The sequence below is a fragment of the Schistocerca gregaria genome, chromosome 5 (genome assembly GCF_023897955.1).
Source record: "Schistocerca gregaria isolate iqSchGreg1 chromosome 5, iqSchGreg1.2, whole genome shotgun sequence".
Classification (NCBI taxonomy): domain Eukaryota; kingdom Metazoa; phylum Arthropoda; class Insecta; order Orthoptera; family Acrididae; genus Schistocerca; species Schistocerca gregaria.
Window position 1 is genome coordinate 100948382 of NC_064924.1, and position 24567 is coordinate 100972948.

The following is a 24567-nucleotide window of genomic DNA, read 5'->3' on the forward strand; positions in this document are numbered from 1 at the left end:
CTGCTTGCTTTTAAACAATTGTCTCGTGAACAACATCAACCATACCTACCGTGTATCGTTACTGCTGATAGGAAACGCTGTCTTTATGCTAACGTAAGGAAAAGAAGGGAATGGTTGAGGCCAAACAAAGACCTGCGCGCATCCACAAAAGATAATGTTATGCGTCGGGTGGAACTACTATGGTGTGGTGTACTACGAGTTGCTTCCCCGAAGTGTAACCACCACTGCTGACGTTTATTGCCAGCAGCTGAGACGTGTTGCAGACTGCCCAGCAGGACTGCGTGAACTGAGGCGGCCCCACGATAGCGTCCGCGCGCATCCTGACAGACTGAAAAAAAGAAAGCATTGTACACTAGCTGGTTTGACATGCCACTTCGCACCCACCTTTTTCACCTGATCTTTCGCTCTCAGATTTTCACCTTTTCCACTCTCTGTCGAACATCCTTCAAGAAACTTGCTTTCCGGATGAAAATGGCTCCGAACATAGCTCGACGAGTTCCTTGCCCCAAAACCACCTTGATTCCTACAGTTATGGAACCGAAAAGTTACCCCAGCGTTGGCATACTGTTGTAGATAGTGAAGGAGTATATATTCTTGACGACTGAAGTCTCCATTATGTGTTCGTGTTGCGTTTAGTAAACTAGTGGAAAACGCTACGAACTTACGCACCAACGTAATAGTCATTTCTCAATAATTTTAAAAAGGTGTCAGGAACGTAGTCTAACTGCATCACGGTCATTACGCATTCTATACTTTAGACAGTGTTAATCGTGGTTATAGTAATGCTCATATGTAACATCTACACACAAAGATAAGAGTATTTACAATATAATTACAGTTACGTATGTGCTGCACGAGTACTGAGTTTTGATATGCGATACTAAAATATTCAGTGGTAACAAAATAGTGGAATGTACTCATCAGTTTCGTTATTTAATACGAACCTGTTACCAGTGACTATCGGTTACATCTGACAGACTTCTAAATGAACCAGGTAGCTACTAATAATTTTTGCAGCAGCCAGGAATGCGAAGTAACTTTGTGGTATTCCCGACGCATTAATTATAAAGTCACATAATGATCTATATTGCAGACCTGACAGTTCCTGCACTGTACTACGTCCTACGGCACTACAGCAATGACAAGTACACTAACACAGTCACCACACAATGAACATGGCTTTAGAAAACATCGTTCATGTGAAACACAACTAGCTCTTTATTTGCTTGAAGTGCTAAGTGCTGTTGACAAGGGATTTCAGATCGATTCCGTATTTCTGGGTTTCCACAAAGTTTTTGACACTGTACCATACAAGCGGCTTATAGTGAAATTGCGTGCTTATGGAATATCGTGTCAGTCATGTGACTGGATTTGTGACTTTCTGTCAGAGAGGTCACAATTCGTAGTAATTACCGGAAAGTCATCGAGTAAAACAGAAGTGATTTCTGGCGTTCTCCAAGGTAGTGTTATAGGCTCTTTGCTGTTCCTTATCTACATAAACGATTTGGAAGACAATCTGAGCAGCCGTCTTAGATGACGCTGTCGTTTATCGACTACTAAAGTCATAATGAAATCAAAACAAATTGTAGAACGATTTAGAAAAGATATCTAAATAGAGCGAAAATTGGCAGTTGACCCTAAATAACGAAAAGTGTGAGGTCATCCACATGAATGCTAAAAGGAATCCTTTAAACTTCGGATAAACGATAAATCAGTCAAATATAAAGGTCGTAAATTGAACTTAATACTTAGGACTTACAATTACGAACAACCTAAATTGGAAGGAACACATGGTAAATGTTGTGGGGAAGGCTAACCAAAGAGTGCGTTTTATTGGCAGGACACCTAGAAAATGTAACAGATCTACTAAGGAGACTGCCTACACTACGCTTGTACGTTCTCTTTTAGAATACTGCTGCGCGGTATGGGATTCTTACCAGATAGGACTGACGCAGTACATTGAATAAGTTCAAAGAAGGGCAGCTCGTTTTGTATTATCGCGAAATATGGGAGAGAGTGTCATTGAAATGATACAGGGTTTTGCCTGGACATCGTTAAAAGAAAGGCATTCTTCGTTGCGACGGAATCTTCTCAAGAATTTCCAGTCACCAACTTTCTCCTCCGAATGAGAAAATATTTCGTTAACACTGACCTACATAGTGAAAAACGATCACCAAGATAAAATAAGGGAAATCAGAGCTCGTACAGAAAGATATAGGTATACGTTCGTTCCGCGCGCTATAAGAGATTGGAATAATAGAGAATTGTGAAGGTGGTTCGGTGAACCCTCTGCCAAGTACTTGAGTGTGATTTGCAGAGTATCCATGTAGATGTAGATGTAGACTAACACTCATGCACAAAAACAAACATGAGGAAAACAATATTTAAAAAATTATTACTATTCCATATGTATTATGCTCTTTTCTAGCATGTATTGGGGGAGGTTACTGATTAATTACGAAACAATGCATTGTATTATTAAGTTTCTTCACTTCATGAAAGTTGTTGAATCTTCGCTAATCACATATAAAATAAAATTTGTCTCAGAGCTGGATGCTGAACTGACCAAGCATGCGTATGAAGGCAGAATTACTGATCTTTTCAGTAACAAATGCATATGTGCCGAACTGATAATTTAGTAAACTGATTAAGAGAGAAAAAAGTGCTGTCATTTATCGGCGTGACACATTGTTTGCTTTATAAATAGTAATAATTTACCTATAGAGTGCAAGTACTTTACTGTCTCCAGTAGACGCTCAAGATAATTATTATTAAAAATTTTGCAGAACTGAACACAGACTGCCTCAGCGCAGGCTGGACTGAGATTGGAAACATTACCAGTCGGTAACTATATGAAAGCTGACAGTGACACTGTGTATTGCACCTGTTGGTGTAGGGTAGTTTGTACAAAATACAGGATACAGATTTGTTACGTATTTATTAATAAGGAGAAAGAAAGGAACGACAGGTAACAACTATACATGTTAGTAATGATGTTCTTTTGATTTGCTAATTGGAGAGTATTTAACAAATAATTCTAAATAAAATTCTACTTTTATTGGACGAATTTTTCGTATGTTAATTTTCCTAGTTGTTCTTAAAGCCTGTATGTGGCCATTTAATACATTTAGACAGTCTTCCATAGGGTCAAACGCACCACCCATTCTGTAGTTACAAATCGTAGCTTCCAGTTTGGCAATAGCATGTTCTTTAGCTGACGAAGATGTAATATTTCTTGTAGGTGCATATCAAGGTACACTTTATAAAATCGATAAGATATCATTGTTCACTCCTGGGCTTGGGATTTTACATATCAATTTGTTGTAAAAAAAATTGTTCAAATGGCTCTCAGCGCTATGGTACTTAACATCCGAGATCATCAGTCCCCTAGAACATAGGACTATTTAAACCTAACTAACCTAAGGACATCACACATATCCATGCCCGAGGCAGGATTCGAACCTGTGACCGGACTGAAGCGCCTAGAACGGGTCGACGACCGCGGGCGGCAAATTTGTTGTATATTGTAAGTAGGCTGATTAAGTTTTTTTATTGGTAACGCCGCCGCCACGTAGCGCTCTGTATGAAAATCACTGGCTGTGCCGTGTGCAGTCTGTGGCTGGTTGGCATTGTTGTAATACTCGCCATTGTAGTGTTGGGCAGCGGCAGCTGGATGCTAACAGCGCGTAGCGTTGCGCAGTTGGAGGTGAGCCGCCAGCAGTGGTGGACGTGGGTAGAGAGATGGCGGAGTTTTGAAATTTGTAAGAATTGGTGTCACGAACTGATTTATATATTATGACTATTAAGGTAAATACAGTGTCTGTTCTGTATTAAAATCTTTCATTTGCTAACTATGCCTGTCAGTAGTTAGTGCCTTCAGTAGTTTGAATATTTTATTTAGCTGGCAGTAGTGGCGCTCGCTGTATTGCAGTAGCTTGAGTAACGAAGATTTTTGTGAGGTAAGTGATTTGTGAAACGTATAGGTTAATGTTAGTCAGGGCCATTCTTTCGTAGGGATTTTTGAAAGTCAGATTGCGTTACGCTAAAAATATTGTGTGTCAGTTTAAGCACAGTCTTGTATAATTTTTCAAAAGGGGACCTTTCAATATTTTTATTTTAGAATTGGAACTCATCCAGTTTAAAGTAAGTGTTGCAGCTGTCCTATTGTTGTTCACATTCGGACTGCCATTTCCTTTGTGACAAGACTGTCACATATCGACATGCCATATTGTTTGATTTTTCTGCCCCTATTTTGGTGGTTAATTTATTGTGAGTACTGCACACGTATGCCTTGGAGGTAAACTCTGCGTTATTTTCATTGGGAAGGTGCGCTCCTGGTGCGGTATCAATTTCCTGCTTGAAGCAGGTTTGGGAATCTCATTAGGAGGTTCAAGCATCCCCAGAGAGTTGGGCAGTTTTCGAACAAGCGAGGTACTGTCCATGCTCAGGAAGAGGACACTATGCTGCTTCTTCTGCACGCAGAGTATACCTGTGCATGACGTTTTTGCCTTTTCTGTAGGAACATTGGGCGACGGGAAAACGTGGTGCTGCACGACCAGTAGGGGGGGAAGTTGGTTTCTTTCACTGCAAAATTTTGCTGCATCTGATCGAAGACCTCGACCCCACTACAGTGCTTGGCACGAAGAGGCCAACCCATCTAAGGGGACAGCTTTAGGCCAGTGCCAACGTCATATTTGCGAACGTGCGTATTTTACACCAAGGATGGGAAGTTTCTACTTCAGTCCCCTGTTTCTTCATAAAATAAGTACTGTTCTAGTTTCTCACATTGGCAACAGCGTTGAGTCATCCTCCCAATGGAGAGTACTTTTATTTTTGTGAGGTTTTGGACTAAGCTTCGGGATTCGTCTCCTAGTCGCCGTCTGGCGTCCACTGACTGATTCTGGAGAAAAGTAAGTGCAGCAATTGCTATATAGCGATCCACATTCTGAGCATCTTGCTACTTACTCGTGTATACTTGGCCACGCAAACTCTATTGCTTAATTAGTTGTAATTTGTGGCCACCTGTTATGTCGTTGACGTTGGATCCACAAGCTGCCCAGACGAGATTTTCTTGCAACTTCTCCGTGCAGTTTTCCACATAATTTGTAATTTCATTTCAATTATTAGAGAACTTCGCTCTGTGTTAATTTTATGTAAATTACGGTAATAATGAAACGCATCTCTTAGATTTGAAATTATAGTTATACTGTAATGGTTGAGATCGTGAATAACAATACAGGGACTCTTTCCGATGAGCAAAAGTCGGTGTATGACAAAGTATTACTGAGTGTTAATCAATAGTAAAGCGAAATCTTTTTCCTTGACGCCTCTAGTGGTACAAACAAAATCCTTTTGACTCAATTACTAGTAGCTGAAATCAGAAGGTGTGGGAAGATACCATTAGCTGTTGTGTCTTCTGGTATTGCTGCGACCGTACTTCCTGGAGGAAAAACTACGCACTCTAGGTTCCAGATATTATTGGCCCTAGACATAAATGAAACACAAATATGTGCTGTATCGCGAAATAGCGACAAGACAGAAGATCTTTTCAGAGTGTAGTCTCATCGTTCCGGACGAATGCACCATGGCACACAAAAAAAGCCGTGGAAGCAGTCAACTGTAGTCTGCAAGGCACCGGACGAAACGACCCCAATATGGAAGGCGTCACTATTTTATTTCGTGGTGATACACGCCAGACTCTTCGCGTTATACCTCGAGGAAGTACAGCAGATGAGATGAGGGGATGTCTCAAACGATCCGTGCTGTGGCCCCGGGTACGGCAGTTGAGCCTGAAGCAGAACATGAAGACTCATTTGGGTGGCAATCCCTGTGCACAATATTTCTCCGGCGTTTTATTAAAAATCGGCGAAGGTGTATATTGCTCCGAATCGAAAGGGTTAGTGACTCGGTCAGATAGCCTTTGTCTAATTGCTCCTTCGGTTGAGAAACTTCTTCGTTTCGTTCATGGAGATGTGTCTCAAATAACATAGCGGTTGCTATAAAGCAGGGCATTTTGGAAAAAAATTGATGGGAACTAGATGGCATATTGGTTAATAAATACAGTTCTGGACCGGACCGATGCTACCACTTATCCGGTAGAGTTTCTTTACTACTTTTCTGCATCGGGATCATACAGGGATAACATCGCGTTGAAAGCAGGTATTCCGATTATATTGCTTGGGAACTTAACCCCTCCGAAGTCGTGTAATGGAACTCTCCTTAAAATGGTGTTTCGTATAGAAATATTATAGAAGCTGAAACTCTCACGGGCTGTGGAGCTGGTGATATAGTTTTCATACGGAGCATATCCTTTATTTCCAACATTCCCTCTTTCCCAATTCTAACGCGTGCAGTTTCTCGTGAGCATATGCTTCACCATGACCATCAAAAAGTCACAAGGAAAGAAGCTTTGGACTGCCAGAGTGGAACTTAAGAGGAACTGATTCTTACATGGACAACTCTACATATCTCGCTTATGGATCACTAGCTCAGTAATTTATCTATAATGCCTCCTAAAGGGAAACGTCAAAGGTATATAAAGAACTTCTTTAATCTTCGTAATTTCCTTAATAGGCTGTTCTCCTATAAAGGTCTAACGATATTTCATACTTTAAACATCTGTATCTGTCCGTAGAAGCACATCAATTCCTTAAACAAACTTTTACTCTGTAGCGGACCGTGCATTGATCGGAAACTTCGCGTGCGCTGATATGAAACTTCCTGGCACATTAAAACTGTACGCCCGGCCGAGACTCGAACTCAAGATCTTTGCCTTTCGCGGGCAAGAAACGAGGTACTGGCGGAATTAAAGTTGTGAGGACGGGTCGAGAGTCGGGTTTGGGTAGCTCAGATGGTTAAAAAAATGGTAGAGCACTTGCCTGCGAAAGGCAACTGTCCCGAGTTCGAGTCTGTGTCTGCCACACAGTTTCAGTCTACCAGGAAGTTTCAAAAATTCAATTCTTTACCATTGCTCTCTTTTGACAGTTTTACCTTCAGTTTTTGAATCAGTTTTTCTTGCCGATAATAAGCTCAGGATTTTTCAAAATTCATGTTGTTTCGAGAACCACGCGGATGAAGTCGCAGGCAAAAGCTAGTTTTTAGTAGAACTTTGTATAAAATTTATAATAACAGGAACTGTGAAATACCTTGCATATAAATTTATTTGTATACTGTACTTGCTTTATGAGAAACAGCTAAAGAAAGAAATTTTCATTTTACACTGCATTTACATTTGATTAAAAAAATATGTGAATGTCGTGTGACTAGGGCCTCCCGTCGGGTAGACCGTTCGTCAGCTGCATGTCTTTCGTTTTGACGCCACTTCGGCGACTTGCGCGTTGATGGGGATGAAATCATGATGATTAGGACAACACAACATCCAGTCCCTGAGCGGAGAAAATATCCGACCCAGCCGCGAATTGGATACGGACCCTTAGGATTGACATTCTGTCGCACTGAACACTTTTTTTTAATCTCATTTTGTTCTATATCGTTCGTAGAATTTGTTTGTGGCGGACTTCCGATGACACTCGTGTAGGTTGAGCGTTGATCTGTTAACTCAGAGTTTTTATTACAGAGGGTTCTAAACATTCATGGTGGTGTCTGTTCTATATCGTGTCTCCCTACCACTTCCGCGCAACGACGCTCTGAGCGTGTTTTTTTAGGGAATTAACTAGTTTGAACCTGGGACCTGTTGCTGGTAAGGAGACGCCAGACCACACATGAAATGTAGAATTCAGAAGAGTTCAGTGAGACTAGCGATGATATAACCAAATACTTAATGATCTCAGCGTCAGCTCCACTCCACTCCCTGTAAAAGAATCTTAATACTAACTAAATTTAGTGGAAGGGGTTCAAGGCTTTCCTATTTTTAGTTAGCTGGTAAAATAACGTCGAAAAAGCAGTTAAGTTTACCACTGGAAATTTTATTCTACTCACAAAACATTGTTTATAAATTACACTATTGATAAAAGGAAGTGTTTTAATACAGGATGGTAAAAACCAACTGCGTTCAACAAAAATTAGAACGAATTTTCCCTGAATGGGTTTCCAAGTTCTACAAATGATCGAAGGATGACCTATGCCATATCACATCTGTAATCTAGGTTTAAATTAAGTTTCACAAAAGAGAAAACTATTAAAATGGTCTACAGTTACCCTCAATTATCTTTAATTACTTATCTAACTTCTCGTAAATTACAGTGGCTGATGTGGCTTCTCAATAACTATATAACAGAAAAATCATCGCGTTTCAGATTTTTACTTTAAGTGGCAAATGTGAACACCATGTGCTTTAATTGACGATCGACACTAGTATTACGCAAAAAGGGGGTGTAACAGATGAGACTTCTGCAGTTCTGAGTGAAGCCTTATGCGCTCAAAAATGCGGCATCGCGTGCGTTCATTACCTTGTCGGTGTTTAGGCAGCGTCAGGGCAGCGGCAGGTAGCACAGCTCCGCTCACCTCGCCATCTCGGAACTAACTCTCCCCTAACTTCTCCTTACTACAATTTACCGAAGTTGGTTTAAAAAAAAAAAAAAAAACTATCTGGCTGTGTTTTCATCTGACCAATTAGGGTCTCAATGTTAACCTTAAGCTCCGCCTACAAAAATGCTGTCTATCCAATGAGAAACGTTATACTTTTCGTGGTGGGGCAATGTTTTTAAAGTTTGCAACGTAACAGAGACGCGAAAAAGTCTCACGCTAAAACCTGCAGCTGGTGTGGTCCTTTTAGCGTTATCGTAAGATCTATATTGTTCTTCTGGAGGGCTCTATCTTTTAACATGGGCTGGGGGGGTGGTCCTAATGTAACTGACACACGAAAAGGCTCACGCTATAACTTGCGGGTGGTAGTGGCCCTTTTTGTGTTATCGTAAGATCTATACTGTTTTTCTGGAGGGCTCTAGCTTTTAACATGGGCTGGGGGGTGGTCCTTGACGTAACAGAGACGCGAAAAAGTCTCACGCTAAAACATGCAGGTTGTGTGGCTCTAGTGGTTAGCTGGCGACGTGGGTGTCCAGTCCGTCCCTTATCGTAGGGCCTTCTAGCTTAACATGGTTCTGCTCTCGGCTTCTGTTCTCGTTTCTCCCCTTGGAACTGCGCCGGTCTCTCGGTGGGAAGGTAAGACATGCATTTAGGTATTCTTGTGTTAGTCTGTGGTATTCCATTTGCTCACTCGTTGCTTGTATTACTTTGGTTAATTTAATCTCACGATTTATTCTGAGCTATGTGACATACTACTAGATTTGCTTATTATGTCAGGGTTTTCATGGAAGGTGTTGGATTTACCTGACACCTTACAGGGTAGCCAAACCCTCTGACCAAACACGCTGAGCTACCGTGCCGGCTACCTCTCAACTACCGGGGGCGGACATTGGGTTCATTGCTCTGTCTAGTAGATGACTGAGAAAACTGGGTAACGTCGGTTATCATCAAATACAAACAGAAGAATACAAACAGAAGAATACATGGTGGTAAGACGTGAGGTACACAATACTCTTTTCGGTTACACTGTTATAGACCTCAGTGTTGTGTAGCCAGCCGATACGTGTGCCATCAACGACCCAATGACATCATGATTTATAAATGCAAAGGGCAGGGCAATAAAGTGAGAAAAATTTACAACAATTAAAGTGCGTTGACTGTGTAACAGTTTAGCCATTACAGTCTCATTCTATGCAATGTTTTTTCCATCTAAAAATTACTTTATAATTTAATATTCATCGTACGGTGAAGAAATTTATGTTTGCCATTTTATAATTTTGAAAAGGTAAAGAATAGTGTCTGCTATGGAGTGAGTATCGATTGCCGCGGGAGCTAGGTCGAATATTGGTTCATAAATACAGTTCTGGACCGGATCGGTGCTACCATTTATCCGGCAGAGTTTCTTAACTACCTTTCTGCATTCGTTATTGCAGTTATTTAGTAGTGTGGCAGCGCAAGTTTCGTATTTCGGTGCGCGGCCCAGTAACGAAATGTTGTTTGGCTGTATAAATGTGAAGCAATGTATGCAAACGAAGTTTTAAAAACTACAGAAAAGTGCACATGCCAAGCGACGTGTATCTGGTGCGTTCGACAGACCAGAGCAGCTTTTGTGTTCCGCCTTTAACTACGTCGCCTGTTTCTGCAGCACACTTTTGTGATAGTCAACTTACGGCCACTGGCCATCAAAGGACGAATCTTGGTCATTTACTTACTGCTTATGTGCCAGAGAAATGGATTAATTACCGGAACCCTCCTGGTACGCCATTTACTGCAGCAACGTGTACATGTTGGTGGCCGAAAAGTGAACTCAACTTCAAGACAGCTGGAAGCATAGCAGTGGACAGTTTCAGGAACTTTTATGACTCAGGCTGTCATACACGCACATTCTGTCAAAAATGTATGTAACTGCCAATCTCAACAAACAGTGTAATGTGAACTCATTGTTGCCATGTTTACATAGCTTTCTCCTTCAGTTCAAGCATTTTACAGTAAAGGCTTTTCCATGTATTCTTTCAGTTATTTTCTATCTGCCCTGGCCAGCAAATTCTCCAGATCTGTCAGGTATTGAAAAGTCTGGTCAATGGTGGCCGAGCAACTGGCTCATCACAATACTCCAGTCACTGCTCTTGATGAACTGTGGTATCGTGTTGAAGCTGCATGGGCAGCTGTACCTGTACACGCCATCGAAGCTCTGTTTGACTCAATGCCAAGGCGTATCAAGGCCGTTATTATGGCCAGAGGTGGTTGTTCTGGGTACTGATTTCTCAGGATGTAGGCACCCAAATTGCGTGAAAATGTAATCACATGTCAGTTCTAGTATAATATATTTGTCCAATGAATACCCGTTTATCATCTGCATTTCTTCTTGATGTAGCAATTTTAATGGCCAGTAGCGTATTTTTTTCGTGTGTAAATTGTGTACCATTTCACTCTCATTATCATTTATTTTCAGATCGACTTCAAAACCAGCTGTGTTAGTTGATGAACTCTGCACTAGAGCCGAATTGTATGATGATCAACGAAGTCGACACACTTCTTGATTTTTGCAAAATCTCCCACTAATGATGCTGTGAGTGATTTTGGTGATGCAGACTTTCCTTGCCAGATTCTTTTTCTGTTCTAAGAGCCTACAAAGAAGATGTTGTCTAGTGGAAGCTGTAATGTTATTGTGTACATTCTTTAGTATATCAAAATGAGTTTGAATCAATGCTTTGTTTCTGAAGGAGTTGTGGGACTGATTTTGTTGAAATCGACTTAAAATGTTTCTCAAAAAGTTTGAGTGCAAAACAAAGTGATCGTGTATAGTCACTGGTCCATTCTACAATTAAGTTCACAGTTTGATAATGTTTCTATTCACTTCTATATCGAACTTGTTGTTTTGATTTGCTGAAATACAATATTTTTTCTGCAACGGTACTTTAATAAGGCAATCTCATGTGGTTAAAAATACGTATGTCTATATTTTAATTACTTGGTATAATATCTGTGTGTTACGCAGATAACTGTTTTCCCAAATAAACCGAAGCATGTTTCAGTACCTTTGTTCTTTCTGTCTTCAGTGCGTATTATTCACTGAGGTCTGTAAACTGTGAACATATTTGTGACATTTTCAGTAGACGTTTAATCTACAGCTCTCTTGCATTTGAACTGACGTAGTATGGTGATGGTACAGAAACTGCAGTAATCTTATATTGAGTTGGTTTCGTCGTTACTACTCGTCAAAATAATGATCTCTATGTATAAATGACAATGTTCTGACTGTCTCACCATCGTCCAGCCCGAACTGCTAAGGACAGAAACTTCGAATTTATAGAAGGTGTCGATCTTATATTGTAGGCATCGCTTAAGAAGGGATTTTTCGAAATTCCACCTCTAAATGTGTGAAATAGGAGATGAAAGGTTTTTTTTTGAAAAATGTCGCTATTAATGCACTTTTGAAGCTAGAACAACGGAAACTGGTATTTCTTTTCCCGGTCAGAAACAAAGAAATACATGTTTCAGCATTTTTGGAAATTTAGCCTCAATGGGAGTGAAACAGTGGGCGAGAGCCTTTTTTTCCTTTATTTCTTTTATTTGTTATGGAAATATTGATTATAGAATCGATAAAGCAATTTTGAAGCTACATCTATGAAAATTTGTGCTTGACTTTTCAGATAGAAGTTAAAAAAAAAAAGTGTTCAGTGGTTGGAAATTAATCTCTTAAGGATGTCAAATAGGAGATGAAAGGTTTTTTGAAAATATTTCACTATGAAAACATTTTCAAAGCCAAATTTAAAAAAAAAATTATTTGGATTCTCTGTTAGAGATGAGAAATACTTGCTTCATTGTCTTTTCGAAATTCAACCCTTAAGGGGGTGAAACAGGGAACGAAAATTTTTAAGAAAGTATTTAGTTATTTTAAATCATTTTGAAAGCTAAATCTATGAAAATTTGTGTCTGACGTCTAAAGAAATATGTGTTAGGGGATGAAAGTTTCTATGGAAATAGCATCACAATAACTCAAAAGGCACGATTAAGAAAGACTTCCGACGCTAGCTACCAGAATCACCTTTTGGTCAGAAGTACATTCGGAAAAGAGCATGCTTGTATGGCCTTCATTAGCGCCCATAGGTTAGAAGATATTGCAATTTATGAACAACATAGAAATTCGATTAAAGAGAAACGAAAATCTGTGCCAGCCATACAGTCTACGTGAAGAAGCAACGGACTCTACGCTAGTTTTTGTAAAAGTGCGCACTGTTTTCCCCTTTCGAGTATTTTACTTTTTGGAAATGATATTTTAAACCTGATGACCAACCCGTCGTACTTAGCCTGAAAGCCTCTTCCCCTGCTGAGAAATTCATGTGCCGAACGTCCGTCCTGTACACAGAAGCACAACCCAGATAGTTGAGTTATTAAAACCGCCTCACCCTGCCCTGGGCCGAGGTCCAGGCTTCATCTCGCAGCCCCCTGCTGGCGCCGGCGGTCACCCCGCCACCGGAATGACCGCCACTCTGCCACTCTGCCACTTGCAGGCAGCGAACCGCCGGCCCGCGGTCTCATTTCGTAACGTCATTGCCTGAAATGGAGAGGAGCAAATGCGGTGCGACCCGACCAGAGCGTCACGACCCGGACGCATTTCAAATGAAACTTTAGCCCCGCCAACAGCGTTTAGGCAACAAAGCGCTCTCGCCGTGCCACTGTGCAACAAAGCGCCGTTTCAATTTACATATGTATAGGCCGGCCCAACGAGATTAGCCGTCAGCCGGGCCGCGTTAACGACCGCCCTCGGGCGTGTCCCGACCCACCGTGCTCCGAGCAGCGCGGCGCACTCTGTCGGCGCTGGAGTCGAGGCCTGCTGCCCCAGCAGCGGCGGCACCGAACTCTACCCCTCTGCTCGAATAACACTTCTCATTCAGCTCGCTTTTCCTTAATGTCATCTCTCTTTCGTCTGTTGGCCCATAGATACAATAAAAGTGCATTACGGCCTTGTGTTCCATGTCTTTTCCTAAACCACCGGATCGGTGGTACACACGTCACTCAACACATGGATAGAACCGCTGCGGGGGTAAGATCAAACAAGTAGTGATTGGAGTGAAAAATAACCCGTAGCTCTCCACGCGCAAATAGATTATATTCATCCAGTACTCAAGAATGTCAAGAAGAATATAATAACTCCAGTCCCAAAGAAAGCAGGTGTGACAGATGTGAAAATTACCGAATTATTAGTGTAATAAACCACGGCTGCAAAATACTAACGCGAATTCCTTACAGACGAATGGAAAAAAACTGGTAGAAGCCGACCTCAGGGAAGATAAGTTTGGATTCCGTAGAAATATTGGAACACGTGAAGCAATACTGACCCTGCGACTTATCTTAGAGGCTAGATTAAGGAAAGGCAAACCTATGTTTATAGCGTTTGTAGACTTCGATAAAGCTTTTGACAATGTTGACTGGAATACTCTCTTTCAAATTCTGAAGGTGGCAGGGGTAAAATACAGGGAGCGAAAGGCTATTTACAATTTGTACAGAAACCAGACGGAAATTGTAAGAATCGAGGGACATGGAAGGGAAGCAGTGGTTGGGAAGGGAATGAGAAGGTTTGTAGCCTCTCCCCGATGATACTCAATCTGTATATTGAGCAAGCAGTAAAGGAAACAAAAGAAAATTTCGGAGAAGGTATTAAAATCCATGGAGAAGAAATAAAAATTTTGAGGTTCACTGATGACATTGAAATTCTGTCAGAGACAGCGTAGGAGTTGGAAGAGCACCTGAATGGAATGCACAGCGTCTTCAATGGAGGATATAAGATGAACATCAACAAATGCAAAACGAGAATAATGGAATGTAGTCGAATTAAATGGTTCAACTGGCTCTGAGCACTTTGGGACTTAACTGCTGAAGTCATCAGTCCTCTAGAACTTAGAACTACTTAAACCTAACTAACCTAAGGACGTCACACACATCCATGCCCGAGGCAGGATTCGAACCTGCGACCGTAGCGGTCGGTCCAGACTGTAACGCCTAGAACCGCTCGGCCACTCTGGCCGGCGCAGTCGAATTAAGTCGGGTGATGCTGAGGGAATTAGATTAGGAAATGAGACACTTAAAGTAGTAAAGGGGTTTTGCTATTTAGGAAGTAAAATAATTGATGATGGTCGAAGTAGAGAGGATATAAAATGTAGACTGGCAATGGCAAGGAAAGCGTTTCTGAAGAAGAGAAATTTGATAACATCGAGTATACATTTAAGTGTAAGGAACTCGTTTCTGAAAGTATTTGTATGGAGTGTAGCCATGTATGGAAGCGAAACATGGACGATAAATAGTTTGGACAAGAAGACAATAGAAGCTTTTGAAATGTGGTGTTACAGAGGAATGCTGAAGATTAGATGGGTAGATCACATAACTAATGAGGAGGTAGAGAATAGAATTGGGGAGAAGAGAAATTTGTGGCACTACTTGACTAGAAGAAGGGATCCGTTGGTAGGACATATTCTGAGGCATTAAGGGGTCACCAATTTAGTATTGGAGGGTAAAAATCGTAGAGGGAGACCACGAGTTGAATACACTAAGTAGATTCAGAAGGATGTAGGTTGCAGTGGGTAATGGGAGATGATGAAGTTTGCACAGGATACAGTAGAGCATGGAGAGCTGCATCAAACCAGTCTCTGGACTGATGACCACAACAACAACAACAACTCGAGAATGAGAGCACTTAGTGCCTTGCAAACAAATTTACGTATAATTTCAAATCATGAGACTCTTTCTCGCTTACACCCCCCCCCCCCCCCCCCCTCGCCCCCCCACCTCTGTCATAAACATTGATCCTCGTAAAAACGAAACGAAAGGACGAAATTCGCTAGAGATTCAGGGGTAATATGTTCGAAAATAAGTGTGAAATACATTAAATATATGAGAAATACAGGGGATAGGCAAAATAATAGCAACACCTGTATTTGCTTGGAAATGGTTTATTATTAAGGGGTTGGTCTCCCATTTGCCGGTAATACAGCTGCGGTTCTTCTTGGAATACTGGCATTTAATGATAGGATAGCCTTCAGTGGAATGTTGTGCCACTCTTCGATCAGAATCTCTTCTAACTCTTATAGTGACGAGGAGTCTGTGCTCCAATACCGCCAACAAAGGTTCCATAAAGTTCACGTCCGAGAACTGTGCTGGCCAGGGAAGATGCCGCAGTTCAGTTCCATGCTCCTCACACCGCAATCGTTCTGTCCTGGCTGTGTGAATGGGTGCTTTATCGTCCTGAAATATGGCGTCATTGTTGGGGCCAAACATTTAAATCATGATGTGCACGTGATCATCTAAAATGTTCACAAAATCAATCGCTATAACATGGCCTTTGAGAGTAATGATGGGACCAGCAGAATACCATGATATGGGTGCCCACACCATCACAATTCCACATTACCGCTGGAATCAAGCACTCAGGATTGTAGGCTTCTTTTGGCGTTCTCCAGACGTAAACCTGACCCTATGTTGGAAATAACAAAAACGTTGATTCGTCGGACCATATGACGTGTTTTCACTGATCAGCCGTCCAGGTTTCATGCTCCGGACACCATGTTTTACGCTTCTTTCTGCTGTTTGTCGTCATTAAGGGTTTCGGTATAGCAGCTTGTCCATGGATATTCGCTTTGTGGAATTCTCGGCGGATAGTGTCGATAAATACGGGGACTCCCAAATGGTTAGTGCTGGTAAACTTTTACGTTATTTGATTTTCAAACATCTGAGCAAAACTCAACGTACTCAGTTTTCTCTTTACTTATTCTGATCATCACTAAACTGACACACAATATTTTTTAGCCCAACGCAATCTGACTTTTCATAATCCCTACAAAAGAATGGCTCTCACTGGCAATGACCTATACCTTTCATGAATCACTTACTTCATAAAAATCTTCGTTAGTCAAACTACTGAAATACAGCTAGCGTCAATACTGCCAGCTAAATAAAAGATTCTAACTGCTGATGGCACTCACTACAGATAGGCATAGTTAGCAAATAAAAGATTTTGATAGAGAACGAACAATATATTTTCCTTAATAATGTTCAAAAGTCATCATATATATATCTATTAATTCATGACATCCATCTTTACAAATTTCCTTTTTCTGGCGGACACACGTCCAGATTGTCCGCTTATAGTAACCTCTCAAAACTCTGGCATCTCTCTCTGCACCCCCATAACAGCTGGCGACGCACCTCCAACTGCCCAACGCTACACACTGTTCACATCCACATGCCCAACACTACACACGCGAATATTCCAACAATGAGTCCAACCAGTCGCAGACTGCACAGCACAGTGATTTTCATACAGAGCGCTACCTGGCGTTACCAACACAAAACCCTAAACAGCCTACTTACATAGTGAGCTCTGCAGTCACTCTAGCCACCGTAGTTTTGTGTTGTTTTGACACATTTCGTGTTAGTACATGACGATCTCTGTCCTTTATATTTGATTTGAGCTCCCTACTACATCTACAAGAAGATGTGTTTCCATGTGTTGTGTAGGCTCTCATGGCTGTTGAAACAGTTGCTCTTGCAACGTTCAATAAGTTGGCCGTCTTGGTTACTAATGCTCCAGCTAACCAGGCCCCCACAATCTGCCCTCTTTGGAACGCAGTTAGGTCTTTCATCGCACGTCGACTTTGCGCTCCGTACGCAAATATTATTAAACAACGTGCACTACCACTGTTCCATTATTTTGCCTATCCCCTGTATGAGAGATCCATGTGTGCCTGGGCAAAGCAACTAGTGAGAAACTGCTCTTAAACTACTGGGTCAATTTCAACCAAACTTGATACAATATTTCTCACAATCTGGAAAAATATACTGTGGAGGTAAGAATCACAATACTCCTACTGGGGTGTGGATGATAATGTGGAGAGAGTAAGGGGGAGGAAGAGATGGAGTGGGAGAGGAGGGAAGGAAGAGCTGAACGCAGATATGGAGAGAGGGAAGAGATGGAGAGAGAGGGGAAGGGGGGCATGAACTGAAAGACAGTAGTGGAGGGGATGGAAGGAGGAGGAAGTGAACAGAGAGAGGCTAGAGGGATGGACAGTGTGAGGGGGGAAGGGGGAGAAGATGGACAGACAGAGGGGAAGGAGGATATGGAAAGATACATAGATAGAGAGAGAGAGAGAGAGAGAGAGAGAGAGAGAGAGAGAGAGAGGAGGAGCAAATAGACAAATGGGGTGGGGCATATGGACAGAGAGAGATAGAGAGAGAGAGAGAGAGAGAGAGAGAGGAGGAACAGATGGACAGAAAGAGTGGCAGGAGTAGATGGAGAGAGACTGGAAGGTAAGGAAGTGAACAGAAAAACGAGGGAGGCGGAGATGGACAGAGAGAAGGGGAAGAAGGAGATCAACTAATAGGAGGTTTGAATGAATACTTACCTTGGCAACACCACTAACTTTGTTAGTTTCTTAGTGTAAAAATCATGGCTGGAGTCACAGAACACATATTCGACTCCTGTGTATGATTTCCGCCACTCCCAACTGTGACAACCATAAAGAGTATGTAAGGGTACAGTACTCTTGCATGTTACCAATGTGTAATATTATCGCTGATGCCAACGCAGCTGTGTAGCAGGCTTGGCTAGCAAAGAGCCTTTGACTTACGTTTGTTACGGACGAGCTAGGCTGCTAGGCAGTTTCACACTTTCACACAGTTTATTTGTGGCACACAGAATTCACTGCCAGAAAAAAATTAGTACACCATTTTAGAGGTTTTAAATTGACTCAGGATTTAATGTTGCAACGGTGCACTGGAATATGTGTAATGATGCCTGCCGGGCAAGCCACGCGGTCTAACGCACTGCTTCGCGAGTGGAAGGTCACCGGCACGAATCCGCCCGGCGGATTAGTGTCGAGGTCTGGTGGGCTGGCCAGCCTGTCGATGATTTTTAAGGCGGTTTTCCATCTGCCTCGGTGAATGCGGCCTTGTTCTCTTTATTCCGCCTCAGTTACACTATGTCGGCGATCGCTGCGCAAACACTGTCTGCACTTCCACATATGCATAACTAGTCTACCACACAAACACTGGGGTTACACTTGTCTGGTATGAGACGTTCCCGGGGGGTTCACTGGTGGCCGAACCGCACAATAACCCTCGGTTCGGTGGGGAGCGGCGGTGAAGTGAGTGGACTGCTGTAGCCTGTGGGGGGTCGTGTATCACTGAGGGCTATTGCGGGGACGAAGCCTCTCCGTCGTTTCTGGGTCCACAGCTCAATACATACATACATGTAATGATTACATTTACATATCAATAGCACAAGCAATTCTGAGGTACAAGGTATCTCTCCAGGCTGATACATCGATATTAGTACGTGACGTAGTCTAAGCGAGCGGCAGTATAGGCATCCAGTCGAACGTACAGATGCCAAATACTATCCTGGGATACGTTATGCCAAGCCCGCTGGACCTGTTCACGTAGTTCTGTAAGAGTTGTTGGCTGACGAGTCGTACAGTCACTTCTCAAAAAAAAAAAAAAGTTTCACATGGCTCTGAGCACTATGGGACTTAAGGTCTGAGGTCATCAGTCCCCTAGAACTTAGAACTACTTAAACCTAACTAACCTAAGGACATCACACACATCCATGCCCGAGGCTGGATTCGAACCTGCGACCGTAGCGGTCGTGTGATTCCAGACTGAAGCGCCTAGAACCGCTCGGCCACACTCGCCGGCAGTCACTACTCGTTTCATCATATCCAACATGTGCTATATTGGAGACAAGTCTGGAGATTGTGCTCGCCAGAGAAATTGCACAACGTCTTGCAGACTCCACTGAGTTTCGCAGGAGGCGTGTGGGAGAGCATTATCCTGTTGAAACAGTATATCACCTCCCTGTTGCAGGAATGGCAAAAGAAAGGGTCGAACAACATTCTGCACATAGCGAGCGCTGGTTAGCGTCCCCTTTTTGACGAACGCACTCTAAATTGCGTGTTGGCAGAATCTGCTTTTCTCACTGAAGGTTGCGGCGTGCCATTCCATCTTCAAAGTGGTCCTCTTGTGGCATCAGTAGATCCATGCGCGTCGACGCTGTGGGGTGAGTGGAAGGCGCGCTATAGGTGGGCGTGATCGTAGTCCCGGTGCTAATAACCGGTTCGCAACAGTTAATGTTGACACTTGTGGGCTTAATCTTTGGCAGGAATGCAGCTTTGCAGAGAAACCATGGGACTTACGGAATATCACTATATGATTACCCAAATCATTACCAAACTCCTGCCATGTTTCTTTCTTGGGACGTAAACTCATCCAGAAGTTGGAAACTGTTTGAAACAACACTCATCCATCCGAATGACCTTCTTCCATTGCCCCATAACCCTGCAGATCCCTGATTATGGCGATCTCTTCATGGTTTTTTGGTGCCGACTGGGTTAGCGAGTGCGACTCTTAGTCCTGCAGTGCCTTTCGCGGCTGTCACAGTCATCTTCAAAGACAATCCATTACGATAAGTTAACACATCTTCATTTGCAATGCGACTTAGTGGATGATTTTTTACCGCTTTCCCTGCATGCGATATAAATCTTTCACTCAGTACCCTTCGAAACTCCAAACACTTCGGCTGGATGAGTTACAGAAGCGTCTACAATATGAGCACCAACAATTTGCATACGTTCCAGTGCGCTGGGCTCTGACACACTGCATTCACAACTACACAAAGCACTGTTCCATATTGAGGACATGGCTGAAGTGCCGTTTGTGGATGAACACAACAGCGCAGCCTGCATGCGTAGCCACCATTTGCATTTATATTGAAGCCTGTATTTCTCAAAGTGTTTCCACGTGTTCGTCCACCATTTCTACATCAATAATTAATATTTGAGTCCCAACAAATTGACTTCATAACAATGGAAGATACCCCATTCGCCATAATAGTAAATAGATCTTTAGTAATTAATGTAGTTCATCAAACAAGGCAAGGAGCACAATAATTATACTAATCAAGAAGAAAAGATCGTTACATATGGCGACTGCGACAGGACACCGAACCAATATAATGTTTCATGGAGTCCGAGAAGTCAGCATAGCAAAACAGTGAGTGCAATAACTATATTTACATTGTGTATACAGAGTGTTACAAAAAGGTACGGCCAAACTTTCAGTAAACATTCCTCACACCAAATAAAAAAAAAGATGTTATGTGGACATGTGTCTGGAAACGCTTAATTTCCATGTTATGGCCCGCATCTCCTGGTCGTGCGGTAGCGTTCTCGCTTCCCACGCCCGGGTTCCCGGGTTCGATTCCCGGCGGGGTCAGGGATTTTCTCTGCCTTGTGGTAGCTGGGTGTTGTGTGATGTCCTTAGGTTAGTTAGGTTTAAGTAGTTCTAAGTTCTAGGGGACTGATGACCATACATGTTAATTCCATAGTGCTTAGAGCCATTTGAACTATTTTTTCCATGTTAGAGCTCGTTTTAGTTTCGTCACTATGTACTGCACTTCCTCGGTTCACCGGCAGTTGGCCCAACTGAAGGAAGGTAATGTTGACTTCGGTGCTTGTGTTGACACGCGATTCATTGCTCTACAGTACGTTTGTGCAGGCATTGTTGGTGATGTCTTCATTGGGGACCCATGTTCTTCCAGCTGATATTCGCCGAGGTCGGCTTCCACCAGTTCTAACTACCAGTTCTAACTACCAACTGATATCTGGAAGGATTTCTCCACGCTAATCACACAATCACATTTCTGCACACATTCTTTCCCACTAGATGGGGAAAATCGCTCCCCCAATAGAATGGTTTGCTGCCAACTGTGGCAGGGACAAATTTCTGGGCATCCAGTAGCAGAAGGCTGTTTCAAACGCTGAGGAGAAACGGTTTAGGATCCTATCAGTCAGACTCGTGGTACCAGGGTGTCGCCCAGCTACGAGCAGCGTGTTCCCAATGCCAGCCACAGGTCTTTTTTATAACTTTCAGGCCTCCCCTGTTGGGAGAGAAATTTCTTCAGGATCTGCAAGTATTTCCAAGTCTGTTTTCAGAGGACCATTTTTGAGAGAAGGAGCTGTTCAGGCAAGAGTTCTCTCTGCTTTGTTTTACAGGACGTTTTAGTACTGTCACCTGGGCTCACTCATTCAGGTGCATGTAAAATGTGAACCAAGAAGTTTTATTTCAACAATCTCAGTCACCAAGTATTTCATTTTCTTCTAGATCTCCATGCTGTGTATGCTGTGGACACCCCCATCTTCCAGAACGACAACACTTGCTTTCACATGGCTGCAAGCATACCTCCTTGCGTTGTTGAAAACTCAGGCGCCCTGCCGCACTTCCGGTAGCCCACTGAATAAGTCTATCAGCTCTCTCGGATGATGGCCGAAAAGTGTATGGTAGAAATATCGGTTAAGCAAACGTGGTTTCTGTGGCTGTACTACCAGAATTTAACGGATGAGCGTGCCACGAAAACATGAAGATGCTCGGGTATCACAAAAATCTGAACCAAAAGCAAAATGGTTCAAATGGCTCTGAGCACTATGGGACTCAACTGCTGTGGTCATCAGTCCCCTAGAACTTAGAACTACTTAAACCTAACTAACCTAAGGACATCACACACATCCATGCCCGAGGCAGGATTCGAACCTGCGTCCGTAGCAGTCGCACGGTTTCGGACTGCGCGCCTATAACCGCGAGACCACCGCGGCCGGCGAACCAAAAGCACACAACCAATTAATACCATGATAAACATACCACTTACGCTACACGTAGGACAGAGGTTTGGCTCTGATTTTTCTTTACCTTTGAAATATATGCCTTACCAACAGCACAGTCGATTATATACAATTTCAAGAAAATTAATATTTAAACTGTGGATTCTTCAGTAGATTGTATACAACGCTTTTTGTACGTCAGAATGAGGAAATTAGCATGAGAAAATGATGTGGGATCATTTTGAATCTCATTAGCCCGTTTAGAAATGGTGACACCTAATAAAATAGAAAGATTTATTCGTTGCAGTAAGAGGGAATGTTATTATGTTGACGTCAGGGCACTGACACTGACTTTTCATGTAAGTCATAAAAGACCTCCATTTCAGGAGAGAAACGAAATACAAAGTACAACTACTCCAATAAAAGTAATTTGTAGATTTAATGATGTTTTAAGACGCTAATTCTAAATGTGTAGGTGCATTGCAGAACAACTCAGTATATTTTTTGGAGTTCTGTCAACTACTCCAATAAAAGTAATTTGTAGATTTAATGATGTTTCAAGACGCTAATTATAAATTTGTAGGTGCATTGCAGAACAACTCAGTATATTTTTTGGAGTTCTGTCAATACATGCAACCTTTAGTCTTTAGTGAAGTAGAAAGGGGTCTTTTAGTGACTACACTTACAAACAGGTGCGACCAAATGTCGGAGGGACAGTAATTTTTGTTGTCACAAACAAAATGGAGCACTGAGAGACTATTTTCTTTACTTGGTAATTTCTCCTAGATTCCAGCGTTAGATGTGGCTTGATAAATAACCCAAAGACGATTCAGAATGTGGTCAAAAATGTACGTATTCAATCTGTTTTGAGCATAGAAAAGGAGGAAGATAAATGTCGAGATTGAGACGATTTGGGGTTCATGGACGCAGTGATAAGGCTGGACATGGACTGTGATGTACTAAAAAGTATCTTTTGGACAAACCTAACACATACCTTATTTGTATTGATCATGATTCTTTTTACAGTTTATGGCAAATATAATTCTTTAACAGTTTTTATGAAATATACATCGTTAATTTTTTCAGACATTTTGATACAATAGTAATTACAACAATAGTTACAATTATTGTTATATAATCTAGTGTGTTTATTAACACATTTAGACACTGGACTCATATGGTGATGTGAGTAGAGAGGCTGGACCAGTTTCAAAACAAAGGGTCTCTGTTCTCTATAAGTAAACAAACTGGCCACTTGGCCTAGCCACCCTATGTAAATGAAACTGTTCACTTCTGCTCTTGTTTTATTTATTTATGATATAGTTAATGGGCAACAACTATCAAAATTACAATTAATGGTCCAGAAATGTCATTACAATTACCTCAATTTACATGCAATGAGGTGGCCGACTAGAGCACTTGAATTCATGCTTACCCAGGTGTCCAAATGCTTTTAGTATGCAGTGATAACTGGCATATAAAGATGGTAATTTATGACCAAAAACTAGCGTCTCCCCTTCCCCACTGGAGCAAGGTGCTTCTACTGGTTCTCCTCCCAAATCCATCTCACGTCCCCTTAGCGTCTCCAGCATCCTGAGACTGTAATTTTTAGTTTGTACCTCGCTTGAGCAGCAGCACCGTCGCAGCACTGTAATGCACATCAATGCTATCTACAATTCTTTTAAAGAATGCAGCTGTAAATATGGAACTTAATGTCACACTGCACCATTCTGATATTATAGTAAATAACGCTCCTGTGCAAGAGTATGGGCCCTAGTAGCCAACGACACAATGCATAACCTATAATCACACATAAAAATGTTTAACTAAAATCACACTGCATCAAAGAAATTTGCTCTTGTGGCTGTAATGTTATAGTAACTAACATTTCTGCACAACAATACGAAACCTAGCAGTATGGCAGGTCTAAACAGAGAAAGGGAGTGTTCCCCATTACCAGCTGCTTGTGCTGAAGCAACTGCACATTTTACATCAAAATAATAGGAAAGAAATGTATTAAAACCATTTATTTTTATTAATTCCCTTTTTTACAATCTTCATAGCACAATTTAACAGGAGATAAGCCAACAACCTCAGATTCTAAATTCAACTGAAATGGCTTATCACAAGAGTCATACTTGTAAATAAACTCATCACTCTGAAGCACTGGCGGTAGCATAAGGAATTGTGCCCTTAGGAAAAAGATAATAATTAATTGTATCAAATTATAGCACTTGTCCATAAATTTTATACAAATTTCAACACTCACTTTACACATATTTTTGGATTTAAGCTATTTAAGTATCTAACAGGCATCAGCACACTCTATCTTGTCAAATCCATAGTCTTCTAGTTACACCATTTAGCCGTATTTTGGTATAATTTGTTCTAGAATATTCAAAAACATTTGAACTTAACAGATCCCTTAAGACAGCAA